General features: G+C 39.9%; 1 protein-coding gene and 1 non-coding gene across 2 annotated transcripts in view; one reads left to right on the forward strand and one right to left on the reverse strand.

The window, feature by feature from the left end:
* The window catches only part of HNRNPLL (heterogeneous nuclear ribonucleoprotein L like), a 106,492-nt gene that overhangs the window by 41,416 nt on the left and 50,132 nt on the right, over positions 1 to 14,944 (reverse strand). The gene's annotated exons all lie outside the window — the stretch shown is intronic.
* Positions 6,077 to 6,180, forward strand: LOC133257858 (U6 spliceosomal RNA). Its single transcript, XR_009739720.1, has one exon. It is a non-coding gene; the product is annotated as a U6 spliceosomal RNA (small nuclear RNA).

Consider the following 14,944-nt stretch of genomic DNA (forward strand, 5'->3'; position numbering starts at 1 on the left):
GCCTTGACGTACTCCTTTCCTATTTGGAACCAGTCTGTTGTTCCATGTCCAGTTCTAACTGTTGCTTCGTGGCCTGCATACAGATTTCTCAGGAGGCAGGTCAGGTGGTCTGGTATTCCCATCTCTTTCAGAATTTCCCACAGTTGATTGTGATCCACACAGTCAAAGGCTTTGGCATAGTCACTAAAGCAGAAATAGATGTTTTTCTGGAACTCTCTTGCTTTTTTAATGATCCAGCAGATGTTGGCAATTTGATCTCTGGTTTGTTTGCCTTTTCTAAAACCAGCTTGAACATCTGGAAGTTCACGGTTCACGTATTGTTGAAGCCTCAGTTCAGTTAGTTCACTTCAGTCACTCAGTCGTGTCTGACTCTTTGCAACCCCATGAATTGCAGCACGCCAGGCCTCCCTGTCGATCGCCATCTCCGGGAGTTCACTCAAACTCATGTCCATTGAGTCGGTGATGCCATCCAGCCATCTCATCCTCTGTCGTCCCCTTTTCCTCCTGCCCCCAATCCCTCCCAGCATCAGGGTCTTTTCCAATGAGTCAACTCTTCACATGATGTGGCCAAAGTACTGGAGTTTCAGCTTTAGCATCATTACTTCCAAAGAACACCCAGGACCGATCTCCTTTAGAATGGACTGGTTGGATCTCCTTGCAGTCCAAGGAACTCTCAAGTGTCTTCTCCAACACCATAGTTCAAAAGCATCAATTCTTCGGCACTCAGCTTTCTTCACAGTCCAACTCTCATATCCATACATGACTACTGAAAAAACCATAGCCTTGACTAGACGGACATTTGTTGGCAAAGTAATGTCTCTGTTTTTGAATATGCTGTCTAGGTTGGTCATAACTTTCCTTCCAAGGAGTAAGCGTCTTTTAATCAGCTTGGAGAATTTTGAGCATTACTTTGCTAGTGTGTGAGATGAGTGCAATTGTGTAGTAGTTTGAGCATTCTTTGGCATTGCCTTTCTTTGGGATTGGAATGAAAACTGACTTTTTCCAGTCCTGCGGCCACTGCTGAGTTTTCCAAATTTGCTGGCATATTGAGTGCAGCACTTTCACAGCATCATCTTTTAAGATTTGAAATAGCTCAGCTCAAATTCCATCACCTCCTCTAGCTTTGTTTGTAGTGATGCTTCCTAAGGCCCCCTTGACTTCACATTCCAGGATGTCTGGCTCTGGGTGAGTGATCACACCACTGTGATTATCTGGGTCATGAAGATCTTTTTTGTACAGTTCTTCTGTGTATTCTTGCCGCCTCTTCTTAATATCTTCTGCTTCTGTTAGGTCCATACCATTTCTGTCCGTTACTGAGCCCATCTTTGCATGAAATGTTCCCTTGGTAGCTCTAATTTTCTTGAAGAGATCTCTAGTCTTTCCTGTTCTATTGTTTTCCTCTATTTCTTTGCATTGATTGCTGAGGAAGGCTGTCTTATCTCTCCTTGCTATTCTTCGGAACTCTGCATTCAAATGAATATATCTTTCCTTTTCTCCTTTGGTTTGGGCTTCTCTTCTTTTTACAGCTATTTGTAAGGCCTCCTCAGACAGCCATTTTGCTTTTTTGCATGTCTTTTTCTTGGGGATGGTCTTGCTTCCTGTCTCCTGTACAATGTCACGAATCTCCATCCATAGTTCATCAGGCACTCTATCAGATCTAGTCCCTTAAATCTATTTCTCACTTCCACTGTATTATCGTAAGGGATTTGATTTAGGTCATACCTGAATGGTCTAGTGGCTTTCACTACTTTTCTTCAATTTAAGTTTGAATTTGGCAATAAGGAGTTCGTGATCTGAGCCACAGTCAGCTCCCGGTCTTGTTTTTGCTGACTGTATAGAGCTTCTCCATCTTTGGATGCAAAGAATATAATCAATCTGATTTCGGTGTTGACCATCTGGTGATGTCTATGTGTAGAGTCTTCTCTTGTATTGAGGGTGTTTGCTATGACCAGTGCGTTCTCTTGGCAGATTTCTATGAGCCTTTGCCCTGCTTCATTTTGTACTCCAAGGCCAAATTTGCCTGTTACTCCAAATGTTTCTTGACTTCCTACTTTTGCATTCCAGTCCCCTATAATGAAAAGGACATCTTTTGGGGTGTTAATTCTAGAAGGTCTTGTAGGTCTTCATAGAACCGTTCAACTTCAGCTTCTTCAGCATTACTGGTCGGAGCATAGACTTGGATTACTGTGATATTGAATGGTTTGCCTTGGAGACAAACAGAGATCATTCTGTCGTTTTTGAGACTGCATCCAAGTACTGCGTTTTGGACTCTTTTGTTGACTGTGATGGCTACTCCATTTCTTCTAAGGGATTCTTGCCCACATTAGTAGATATAATGGTCATCTGAGTTACATTCACCCGTTTCAGTCCGTTTTAGTTTGCTTATTCCTAAAATGTCGACATTCACTCTTGCCATCTCCTGTTTGATCACTTTCAATTTGCCTTGATTCATGGACCTAACATTCCAGGTTCCTATGCAATATTGCTCTTTACAGCATCGGACCTTACCTTGCCTCTATCACCAGTCACATCCACAACTGGGTGTTGTTTTTGCTTTGGGTCCGTGTCTTCGTTCTTTCTGAAGTTATTTCTCCACTGATCTCCAGTAGCATATTGGGCACCTACTGACCTGGGGAGTTCACCTTTCAGTGTCCTATCTTTGTGCCTTTTCATACTGTTCATGGGGTTCTCAAGGCAGGAATACTGAAGTGGTTTGCCATTCCCTTCTCCAGTGGACCACATTTTGTCAGAACTCTCCACCATGACCCATCCATCTTGGGTGGCCCTACATGACATGGCTCATAGTTTCATTGAGGTAGACAAGGCTGCAGTCCATGTGATTAGATTGGTTAGTTTTCTGTGATGGGACCCCATGGACTGTAGCCAACCAGGTTCCTCCATCCAGGGGATTTTCCAGGCAAGAATACTGGAGTGGGTTGCCATTTCCTTCTCCAGGAGATCTTCCTGACTCAGGGATTGAACCCGCGTCTTCTGCATTGTAGGTAGACGTTTTAGCGTCTGAGCCACCGGGAAATCCACCTATGGATTATACCAGGTTAAAATGCAGTTCTCACACCCCTCAGTTGGTAAGGAAACCCAGCCTTGCTGAACGTTGCTATTATACTCAGGGTTTACTTAACTTATAGTAGGTTAGAGTCAATATGTACTAGAATTAAACTTAATTCTTTCTTTGGACAGCTCAAATCAAACTGTTAATTTAAATGACTTAAGAGGTAGGGATTTCCCTGATGGTCCAATGACTGAGGTTCAGCGCTCCCAATGTAGGGGTCCTGGGTTCGATATCTGGTCAGGGAACTAGATTCCACATGCCACAACTGTAAGATCCCACATATGAACAACGAAGATTGAAGATCCCATGTGCTACAACTAAGATCTGGTGCAGCCAAATAAATATTTTTAAAAAGATTGAGAAGTAAAATTCAGGAGGCATGTTTAAAAGAAGTAGGTTTTTAAGGTCACTGTGAGTGACCTTTGAGCTTATTGCAGATAAGTTGTTCAGCGACAGTAAGTTCTTAGATACAGAAAATGCTAATTAGCCTGTCACTAAAACATGAGAAGAGCTAAAGAAGGAAGGCATAAATTATATTCTGCATAATTTAACTTAGGTGAGATAAAGAAATTACACACTTCCCGGTTAGCCAGAAATGCCTTTAAAACTCAGAAACAGTTTGTAATTCATGCAAATAATCAGTTATTTAACTCAACTGCAATTTCTTTTGCACTACTTTGTGCATACAGCCTCAGGCCTTTGACAAATTGCTTGATTGGATTGACTGTTGGTGATTGGTGTAGGCAGCAGCCATGAATTCCCATTGACACAACTCACAGGGAACTACAGGGTTATCCTAGAGTGGGAGACAGATTCATGGACAGTCTCAGGAAACTGATAGTCAAGGTTCTTTAGCCCCAAATTGCCTTTTAGTTTTAAATCTCATTGCTGACCTGTATAATATAATTTATAAGATATTTTGCTGGATGATGAAGAGACTAGAAAACTATATGAGCTGGTTTTTGTCTTCTCAAAGCTTGCAGTTAAGTTGAGGAAACAAGGCACATACCCAGGAGAGACTACAAGGCACATCTAAAGCATTACTCAGTCGTATCTAACTCTTTGTGGCCTCATGGCCTGTAGCCCTCCAGGCTCCTCTGTCCATGAAATTCTCTGGGCAAAAACCCACTGGAGTGGGTTGCCATTCGTTTCTCCAGGGGATTTTCCTGACCCAAGGATCAAACCTGGGTCTCCAGCATTGCGGGCAGATTCTTTACCATCTGAGTCACCAGGGAAGCCCCACAAAGCACATCTAACATACATATAATAACAGCAGCCACTTAAATAACGTGCTGTATACTGTGCTAACCACTACAAGGGTCATGTCAGTAAATTCTGACAGAAACCCCCTAACACAGGCATTATTATTACTGTGGCCATGGTACATTTAAAGAAAGTCTAGGAGAAGTTAAGAGACCTGCCCTAGAGCCACAGTTAGTAAACTGGAAAGCCAGGACTGGAACCCAAGAATCTGATTCCAGAGCCAGTACTTTTCATCAAGAAGAATGATTATTTAAGTGTTATTTACTGCCAAAGACATACAGATCAAATTTAGAGTCACTTATCATGATATTCAGTCACTAATTTCTAACAGGGCTTATACCTCTAATTCTGGGAAGGCATAAATAGATTATCACTTTTTTCACTGGTATAAGGAAATTCAATTAGCGTCTGTAGGAAATTACAAATATACTGTTTTAGTGTTCATTTTAAAATGTAATTTCTATAGACAAGGCCCAGAAATCATAAAGTCTCACCATTTTCTGATGGATGCATCATTTTGAACAGCTAGAGATGCAAATGATAAGATTTTATGCCCAAACTCAATTTCCAATATTGCTGTTTTGTTGAATACACAAAGTTTTGTTTCCTGCCTTAGCTTCTGCAAAAATCAAAGCCTTCATCTTACCTGTGAACAATATTTCCAAAGGATTGGAACCCTAGGGATGTGTTTTAAATAAGACATATTTAACATGAAGGGATTCTCTGGTAGCTCAGCTAGTAAAGAATCTGCCTGCAATGCAGGGGACCCCAGTTCAATTCCTGGGTCAGGAAGATCCCCTGGAGAAGGGAAGAGCTACCCACTCCAGTATTCTGGCGTGGAGAATTCCGTGGACTGTATAGTCCATGGGGTCGCAAAGAGTCAGACACAACTGAGCGACTTTCACTTTCACGTTAACATGAAATCCAGCTTCAAACAAAGTCCATTCAGAGATATTTCAATTATTAATAGTTCCTATGAAAGTTTGTCAAATCCAGAGTATACTGTTTGTGATACTATTTTCCTTGTAAAAGATCACCAAGAATGAGCACTATGGTGCTATTACCAAAACTAACCCCTTTAATTCTGGAGAAGGAAATAGCAACCCACTCCATTGTTCTTGCCTGGAGAATCCCAGGGACGGGGGAGCCTGGTGGGCTGCCATCTATGGGGTCGCACAGAGTTGGACACGACTGAAGCGACTTAGCAGCAGCAGCAGCAACCCCTTTAATTCAGTCCACATTTGGTTAGTTTTGGTGAAAAAGAAGCCACCGTTCCAAGAGTATGCACCCTGCAGGAAGTGCATCAAAGCACTATTACCTAACTGTGCAGTCAAGTGTAACCACAATGGTATTCTATTTCAGATGCTCTCACCCGGCACATCTGCTTTGGGCTGGAGCTGCCACTGTGTTTGGTCTCTTAAAAAAAAAAAAAAAATCCAGTAATTTGGGACAAATCTGCAAAATGAATACATTGACCCTAGAAGGATATGTGGTATACGACCAGTGACAGGTCATATTCTTGTTATCAGTTATAGCCACTTACCCCTAGTCTTAGCAACAATATTGACATTATTTTTACCTTCCTGTCTGACTCATGTGAATTGATAGTGTTTAGATATCTTTTAAAATAACTGTAATAAATAGAGTAAAATCATAACATCTGTTCACTGTTTAGAATAAATAGAATTTATCAAAATAAATTCATCTTGCATATGAAAATAGAGGTAAAGCAAAATTAACCAGGTGCTCACTTCGGCAGCACATACACTAAAATTGGAACCATACAGAGAAGATTAAGAGCCCTATGCAAGGACAACATGCAAATTCATGAAGCATTCCATATTTTTGAGAGAGTGGACATATGTATACCTATGACTGATTCATGTTGATGTATGGCAGAAAACCACACAATATGGTAAAGCAATTATTCTTCAATTTAAATGAATTTTTAAAAATTTAACCAGTAGCTGTTAACATTTAACAAAATGGTATTAAGTGCTACAGATCACCCCAATAATTAGTGATCCGTAGCATGCAATACCTTTTTGTTAAATATGAGCTCTCGGTTCTTTTTAAATTTGAGTGAAAAATTATCTTGGATATGGCCCACCCCACCCCATCAAGGAAGTTTTTCATAAGGAATTTGCTATTAACCTCATCCTTTTCTGATCTTTGATGGCCAATGTAAAATGACAAGGAATGCTAACAATAACACATAAACTAGGGTTTGTTTGTTTGTTTAATTGTTTTTGACCTCCCCGTGTGGCACGTGGGACTTTAGTTCCCCAACCAGGGATTGAATCCATGCACCCTGCAATGGTAGCTCAAAGTCTTAAGCATGTGACCACCAGGGATGTCCCTAGACTTTTTAGACCTCAGTGTTTTGACCTTTGCTGTCTAGCTTTCTTGGCCTGGCAACGTCTTTCATTCTAAACATTGTTCAGTCGCTAAGTAGTGTCTGACTCTTATGTGACCGTGATAGACTGCAGCACGCCAGGCTTTCCTGTCCTTCACTATCTCCTGGAATTTGCTCAAAGTCATGTCCATTGAGTCAGTGATGCCACCCAACCATCTCATCCTCTGTTGCCCCCTTCTCCTCCTGCCGTCAATCTTGCCCAGCATCAGAATCTTTTCCAGTGTATCAGCTCTTTACATCAGGTGGCCAAAGTATTGGAGCGTCAGCATCAGCACTTCCAGTGAATATTCAGGGTTGATTTCTTTTAGAATCGACTGGTTTGATCTCCTTGCTGGCCAAGGGACTCTCAGGAGTCTTCTCCAGCACCACAATTCAAAAGCATCAGTTCTTCGGCACTAAGCCTTCTTTAATGTCCAGCTCTTACATCCAAACATGACTACTGGAAAAACCATAGCTTTGACTATACAGACCTTTGTCACCAAAGTGATGTTTCTGCTTTATAATATGCCATCTAGGTTTGTCATAGCTTTTTTTCCAAGGAGTAAGCGTCTTTTAATTTCATGGCTGCAGTCACATGTTAGGGGACATTTTAATCAAAAGAACAGATTTTAAACAGAATTGTATAACTACTTCTCTTGTTGCTGTTTATTCTTCCAAACCGTTGCATCACTTTCCCCACCACCACCTATAAGACCAGAAAATTAATAAACCACCTTTATTTTAAGACAAAAGAAAGGGATCTTGCCCATACTTCATCCTCCCAGCACCACATCCTCAAGAACCACAGGTCAGCTGTTGGGTTTGGCCTAGACCTGTGCTGTCCAATACAGTGGTCACTAGTGACAAACGGCTATTTAATTTAAATAGATAAAATGTAAAGTTCAGTTTCTGAGTCATACCAGCCATACTTAAATGATCAATGGCCACAAGTACAATTGGCTGCAGCTTTGGATAATACTGGACTGAAGTATAACATAGAAGATGACTGTGTCTTTTTCATCTTTGTGTCTTTAAAACCTAAAACGTTACCTGGTATGTAGGAGGCACTAACTAGACATTTCTTGATCTAAATCAAGCTTCTCTTTCACATAACTCATGAAAAAAAAAACATAAAGCATGTGAACTTGACTATGCAGGTGTCTTAAAGACTGATTTATAATTTGGTGTGCTCCTCACCCATATTTGAAATGAGATCATTTGTAAGATATAATTGTTTTTCAAACAACTAAATAATTAGCTTATTGTGTGCACTGAATGTACCAAGATGTGTATTATTTAAATATGTAAAGCAACAATTTTATTAAATGTGAGAGAGGCATATTTAGTAAAAGGTTTCCTCTTGTGGATATTTTTCAAAAGTAGAAAATTCCTCTCCCAAAATGAGTAGTCACTCTATGATTTATCTTTCAGAATACCTTTATATGAAAATCAGGATTTGTACTGAATTGAGAATTAGGCAAACAAAAAAAGTTTTCTTTAAAGGTGCTATCATAAGCATCCAATGTTGAAAACTTTGTAGGATAAAATTATTATAACTAATTATAAATAACCAGCACTGTGTAGCACTTTACTGTGTATAAAGCAGTTTCACATACTTGGCATCATTTGATTCTCACGGAAACCTTATGAGGTAGGACAGGTCCTTACTGCCTCCATTTGTCAGATGAAGTTCAGAAAGACTAATCTTTTGTCTGTAAATTCCCATAATCTTTTCATTATACCAATGAGGACAAATGAACTATCTGTGGTGATTAGATTGGAAGTGGAACTTTTAATTTTTCTGTTCTATTTAGATGGACCTACTTTGCTGGAAATATAATTTTTAAAACAACATATAAAAACATATAAAAAAATAAAACAACATATAATTTGTGTGATCTAAAACTATTGTTTGACACATCTGAAAAATATGTCTCAACACTTGTTTCAGAGAAGGCGTTCAGTAAATATTTGCTAAATCAATGAAAAATGCTTGGTCCTAAAAACAAATTGAGCAGATTATATCAGTCAAAGTTAGGCTGCAGAGAACAGAATACACTCCAGTTAGTAATACACTTGAAAAAAATAATTGGTCATGCTGCTAAGTCACTTCAGTCGTCTCCGACTCTCTGCAACCCCAGAGACTTCATATTAGGGACCAATTCTCAAAACCACACCTCAGAGCTAACACCAAAAGACCTATGCTCCTCCTTTTTGAGAAGCTTGACATCTTCAGAACTACGGGACTGCGGCCACTGTCTGGAAGCTACCAGAATCAAGAAGCTGCCACTTCCTCAGTGAGCTCCAGAATCACACTATACCACCTGCAATCTGAACCAGCAAAATGGACGCACCACCCATGCTTCCTGACGTTCACAAAACTAATGACTGAACAGTGACACCTCTGTAACTCTGCTACAGAAGAAAAAGTTGCCTCCACATCTGTACCTATCAGAGAAACAGCTTTCCAAATCTTACATAGAAGCGTTTGTTGAAACCTACATACTTCCATAATATAAGCGCTGCAACAGAGTCTAGAGAATGTGATCCTGGCCTAACAGTCCTCTGCCATACAGGAAGCATACTTGAAGCTTGAAGAAGATGACTGTTAGGTGCAAGCCTGTTTATCTTCCATACTCAAATGAATATTTGGTTTAAGTAGACCATACATTTTGTGCTGCACATTTCACAGAATATGGAATATATATATATAATACTCTCTCTATATATACTTTGTATATAGAGAGAGAGCTCAGAGAAGGCAACGGCACCCCACTCCAGTACTCTTGCCTGGAAAATCCCATGGATGGAGGAGCCTGATAGGCTGCAGTCCATGGGGTCACTAGGAGTTGGACACGACTGAGTGACTTCTCTTTCACTTTCCACTTTCATGCACTGGAGAAGGAAATGGCAACCCACTCCAGTGTTCTTGCCTGGAGAATCCCAGGGACGGAGGAGCCTGGTGGGCTGCCATCTATGGGGTCACACAGAGTCGGACACGACTGACGTGACTTAGCAGTAGCAGTAGCACAGAGAGAGCTCCATGCTGCCAGAAAAGTTACAAGATCAAATCTCAGATCCCAGGCAGGCCATTTTAGCACAACTTCTTGAAAGGTAAAAAGCATGTTAATGATTATCTATTTTGCCTCCCAGCTGTCTAGTAATATTATCCACTGTTTTCTAGATCAGTGCTCTCAAAGTTTAATGTGCACGTAAATCACCTGGGAATCTTATAATAATGCAGATTCTGATTCAGTAAATTTCGATAGCGCTGTGATTCTGCATTTCTAACAAGCTCCCAGGTGATGCTGCTGTTGCTGATGTGAAGACTACATTTTGAATAGCATTTTATCAGCCCTCTCCAACCAGGTTGCCCATTGAATGGAGTACGCTGAGATGATTCCCTTCAATCCCTGGGGCAGTTAGGTTAGGCTACGTGCAGGCAGAGCCTCCAGGTTAGATGGCTCTACCTTACATCACTGTGCAATACACATATTAATATTTTCTACCTATAATGTTCAAAATTCTCCAAGCCAGGCTTCAGCAGTATGTGAACCGTGAACTTCCAGATGTTCAAGCTGGTTTTAGAAAAGGCAGAGGAACCAGAATTCAAATTGCCAACATCTGCTGGATCATCAAAAAAGCAAGAGAGTTCCAGAAAAACATCTATGTCTGCTTTAGTGACTATGCCAAAGCCTTTGACTGTGTGGATCACAATCAACTGTGGGAAATTCTGAAAGAGATGGGAATACCAGACCACCTGACCTGCCTCTTGAGAAATTTGTATGCAGGTCAGGAAGCAACAGTTAGAACTGGACATGGAACAACAGACTAGTTCCAAATAGGAAAAGGAGTACGTCAAGGCTGTATATTGTCACCCTGCTTATTTAACTTATATGCAGAGTACATCATGAGAAACGATGGGCTGGAAGAAGCACAAGCTGGAATCAAGATTGCCGGGAGAAATATCAATAACCTCAGATATGCAGATGATACCACCCTTATGGCAGAAAGTGAAGAGGAACTAAAAAGCCTCTTGATGAAAGTGAAAGTGAAGAGTGAAAAAGTTGGCTTAAAGCTCAACATTCAGAAAATGAAGATCATGGCATCTGGTCCCATCACTTCATGGGAAATAGATGGGGAAACAGTGGAAACAGTGTCAGACTTTATTTTTTGGGCTCCAAAATCACTGAAGATGGTGACTGCAGCCATGAAATTAAAGATGCTTACTCCTTGGAAGGAAAGTTATGAGCAACCTAGATAGCATATTCAAAAGCAGAGACATTAGTATGCCAACAAAGGTCCGTCTAGTCAAGGCTATGGTTTTTCCAGTGGTCATGTATGGATGTGAGAGTTGGACTGGGAAGAAAGCTGAGTGCTGAAGAATTGATGCTTTTGAACTGTGGTGTTGGAGAAGACTCTTGAGAGTCCCTTGGACTGCAAGGAGATCCAACCAGTCCATTCTGAAGGAGATCAGTCCTGGGTGTTCATTGGAAGGACTGATGCTGAAGCTGAAACTCCAATACTTTGGCCACCTCATGCGAAGAGTTGACTCATTTGAAAAGACCCTGATGCTGGGAGGGATTGGGGGCAGGAGGAGAAGGGGACGACAGAGGATGAGATGGCTGGATGGCATCACCGACTCGATGGACATGAGTTTGAGTGAACTCCGGGAGTTGGTGATGGACAGGGAGGCCTGGTGTGCTGAGATTCATGGGGTCTCAGAGTCAGACACGACTGAGCAACTGAACTGAACTGATACTGTGATGTGGGAAGCATTTGGATAAATGCTTGAATAAACATTTCCATTATTGAATCTTGGTCAATTATTGACCAATATGTATGCTCATTTTGGAACCTGAGTCACAGGTAATTTTTAAAATATTAAATATTCTTTCAACAAATTAATAAAACTAAAAATAACAATAATCAACTTATGTATCACCAGATCAACTCTTATAATAAAGATTTTTCTTTTTTATTGAAGTATAGTTGATTTACATTTTGTAATGTTTACAGTGAGAAAAGAATATATTAATATAGCAAGTTATCTTTGTCCAAAACCAGTTTTAAGATGGTCTCAGCTGTTCTGCCAATGACACCAAAATGACCATAAGAAGGGAGAAGAAAATCAATCTGCTTGACTATTTCCATAGTACAATGCTTTTTGCAGAAAAGAAGTGAAAATTTTCAAAAATGGTTTCTCCACAAATTCCAATGTGTAATCTATAACTAAAACATTTTATATGTTTGGGGATTTTGTCTTTGTGGTTTTGGGGGGAGGTTGTTTGAGGTTTTTATTTTGGTTTTTTTTTTTGGTTTTGTCCTGCAAACAGTAAGACAAACTCTAGTCATTTTAAACTAGGTAAGGCAACCATTCTACCTAATCAGATTGAGTTCTTTTCAAAAGTGGTAACATTTCAACTACTCCTTAAACAACCCTTTTATACCCCATTTCTCAAACCTATCAACCAGCTAGAGATGGAGTAATAAAGGGGTAATTTCTGGGTGAGCAAAGGAGGGAATTTTATAATCATGACCTTACATGGAAAGCTGTCTTGTATGTACCATGGTGTGGGGTTCTAAATGGTCAGGGCACCTTGGGTGTTGTATGCCCAGGGAAGAAGGGCAAAGAAAGCTAACATTGCCAAAGACAAATTTCCCCTACTTCACAACTTGAAAAGACTAACTCTGCCAGGTGTTGTAGTGGAGAAGGAATGTTGGCTTGCCAGTGACCTCTAGATTATCATGCCCTTGAAGCTCTAATACTTCAGCCACCTTATGTAAAGAGCTGACTCACTGGAAAAGCCCCCGATGCTGGGAAAGACTGAAAGTAGGAGGAGAAGGGACAACAGAGGATGAGATGATTGGATGGCATCACTGACTCAATGGACGTGAGTTTGAGCAAACTCTGGGAAATAGTGAAGGACAGGGAAGCCTGGCGTGCTGCAGTGCATGGGGTTGCAAAGAGTCGGACCTGACTGGGCAACTGAATAACAGTCTTAGAGATTCAAACAAGAAAGAGAAGAATGGGTTAAAGAAAACAATCTACAAATGAAATGGATCGAATCATCAAGTATTTATTGATTGCTGTTTATCTCCTAGTATTTTAGAGGGATCAAGTTCTGACATGCCAGACTTCATAGTTCACTAGTGGGACAGATTCAGTGATTCATAATCCAGTTGATATCATTGCCACATTTGGAAAGAATGCTTATTTATAGACACTCATAACTACAAATTCAGTTCTCTTCTGCATTTTCAGCTAGGCATACAGCCACCCAGCTAAAGACTTCATTTCCCAGCCTCCCTTGTAGCTAAACATGGCCACATGAGAAAATTCTTACCAGTGGAATATAAGTAGAAATGATGGTGCAACTTCTGCACCATTGGTTTAAAAAGAAATTGTTTGACTTTCATGACCTTTCTTTCTTTTTCCTATATGGCTGGAGTACAGATGTGCTGCCAAGTTAGCTTTAGCCATGCACAACACTAAAAGAGCAGAATAGCAAATTAAAGGCACCTTGTCCTGGAATGGTTTTTGTAGAGCAGCGCCACCCCCGTGTACTTACAGACTGTTACATTACAGAGGCAAACTCCTATTTTGCTTGTGTGCTTTATTTGGTGACCTGTTGTTTATGGCAGTTTCTAGACTAAACCTAGCATATCCATGTTAAACCCTCCAGGGAGGGAAACTGGATTGCTGGAAATCCCAGTTTGAAAAAATATTTTATACATTCTTTTATACTTTTCAGCTTCTGTGCTGTGTATATGTATTCCCTAGTTATTAAAAATTCATCAATCAGTTAATTAATTTTTAATGCCTTTGTGTCCCTGCTAAACAAAAACCAATGTTATCTTGCTAGAGAGTGCTTTTTCATCCTGGCCAAGAGGAGGAGGAATGTATTTGTTCCCAGATCTTTAATATGTTGGCTTCTACCACCAACCTTAGCAGATATTTCTAGCAGAGTCTGATAGCAAGGGCAACAATTCTTAAATCATTAAGTATAATGATAACTATAAGAACTAATCATAACATGAATGCTAATGGTTTTATGGGAACACCAACCTTTCTATGCTATCATCAGCCCCAATAAAGTCAGACATATTCAGTTAATCACTTCGTGTGTTACTACTCTTACCCCTCTCTGTCCATTCAACAAATGTTTATAATAATGTACATTTTCAACCTGATGTTGTGGTGGGCACTAAAGATACGAAGATGAATAAGACCCCATCACAGCTCTCTCTGGATCCATGTATATATATAGGTGTGTGTTTCTTTTTTTTTTGACCAACATGTGGCATGTGGGATCTTAGTTCCCTGACCAAGGATTGAAACCCTGCATTGGAAGCGTGGAGTATTAACCACTGAACCATGAGAGAAGTCCCAGTACTTATATTTTAGAGAAGGCTAAGGCACATGGTTATCTTTTACTCCCATGGACTTAAGTGATATTTCATAAAACAGTGAGGAAGATAATATAGGGAAAGAGAAATCCTCTGCTTCTGAAATCACATTGCCTATTCAAAAGCTAAAACTGTCAGATAAAATCCTCACCCAGCACCATTACATCCCACTTACAAAATCAGAGCATTAGAAATTGTAATTAAAGGCAAACTTTAATTCTCTTTAATAAGCTATTAATAATGAATGTGTTTTGCTAAGTTAATGTTTATAAGGTCCCTATACCAAGTTTGAGCCATAAAATAATACCATTTATCAAAGTAATTTTACTCATAATAATTTAAGTTTAATCCAAACAAATTTAAAAGCTATGTACATGAAGGTGCTCACATTATCTATATCTGAGAGTGGGGAATCATTTACATAAATTATGATTGTCAAATAGATAAAATGAGGAATAACTCATTTGTAATCTTGTTACAAAAAAGGGTGTATTATTTAACAGTTTTGAAATGCATAATACAAATGTGCATGTATGTACAAGGGTTTCTTAATCTTGGGACTATTGACATTTTGGCCTGGCTTGTTCATTCTTTTGAGAGGGGCCTATACTTTGTAGTATGTTTAGCAGCATCCCTGGCTTCTACCCATGAGATGCCAGTAGTGCACTCCTGCCCCTAGTAAAGACAATCAAAACTGTCTCCAGACATTTCCAGCTGTCTCCCAGGGGGAGTGGGAATCACCTCTTGTTGAGAATCCTTATTAGATGAACAACATATATAGTACATATTTCTGTGATCACAGTTAT

The sequence above is a fragment of the Bos javanicus genome, chromosome 11, assembly GCF_032452875.1.
Source record: "Bos javanicus breed banteng chromosome 11, ARS-OSU_banteng_1.0, whole genome shotgun sequence".
In the NCBI taxonomy this organism is placed as follows: domain Eukaryota; kingdom Metazoa; phylum Chordata; class Mammalia; order Artiodactyla; family Bovidae; genus Bos; species Bos javanicus.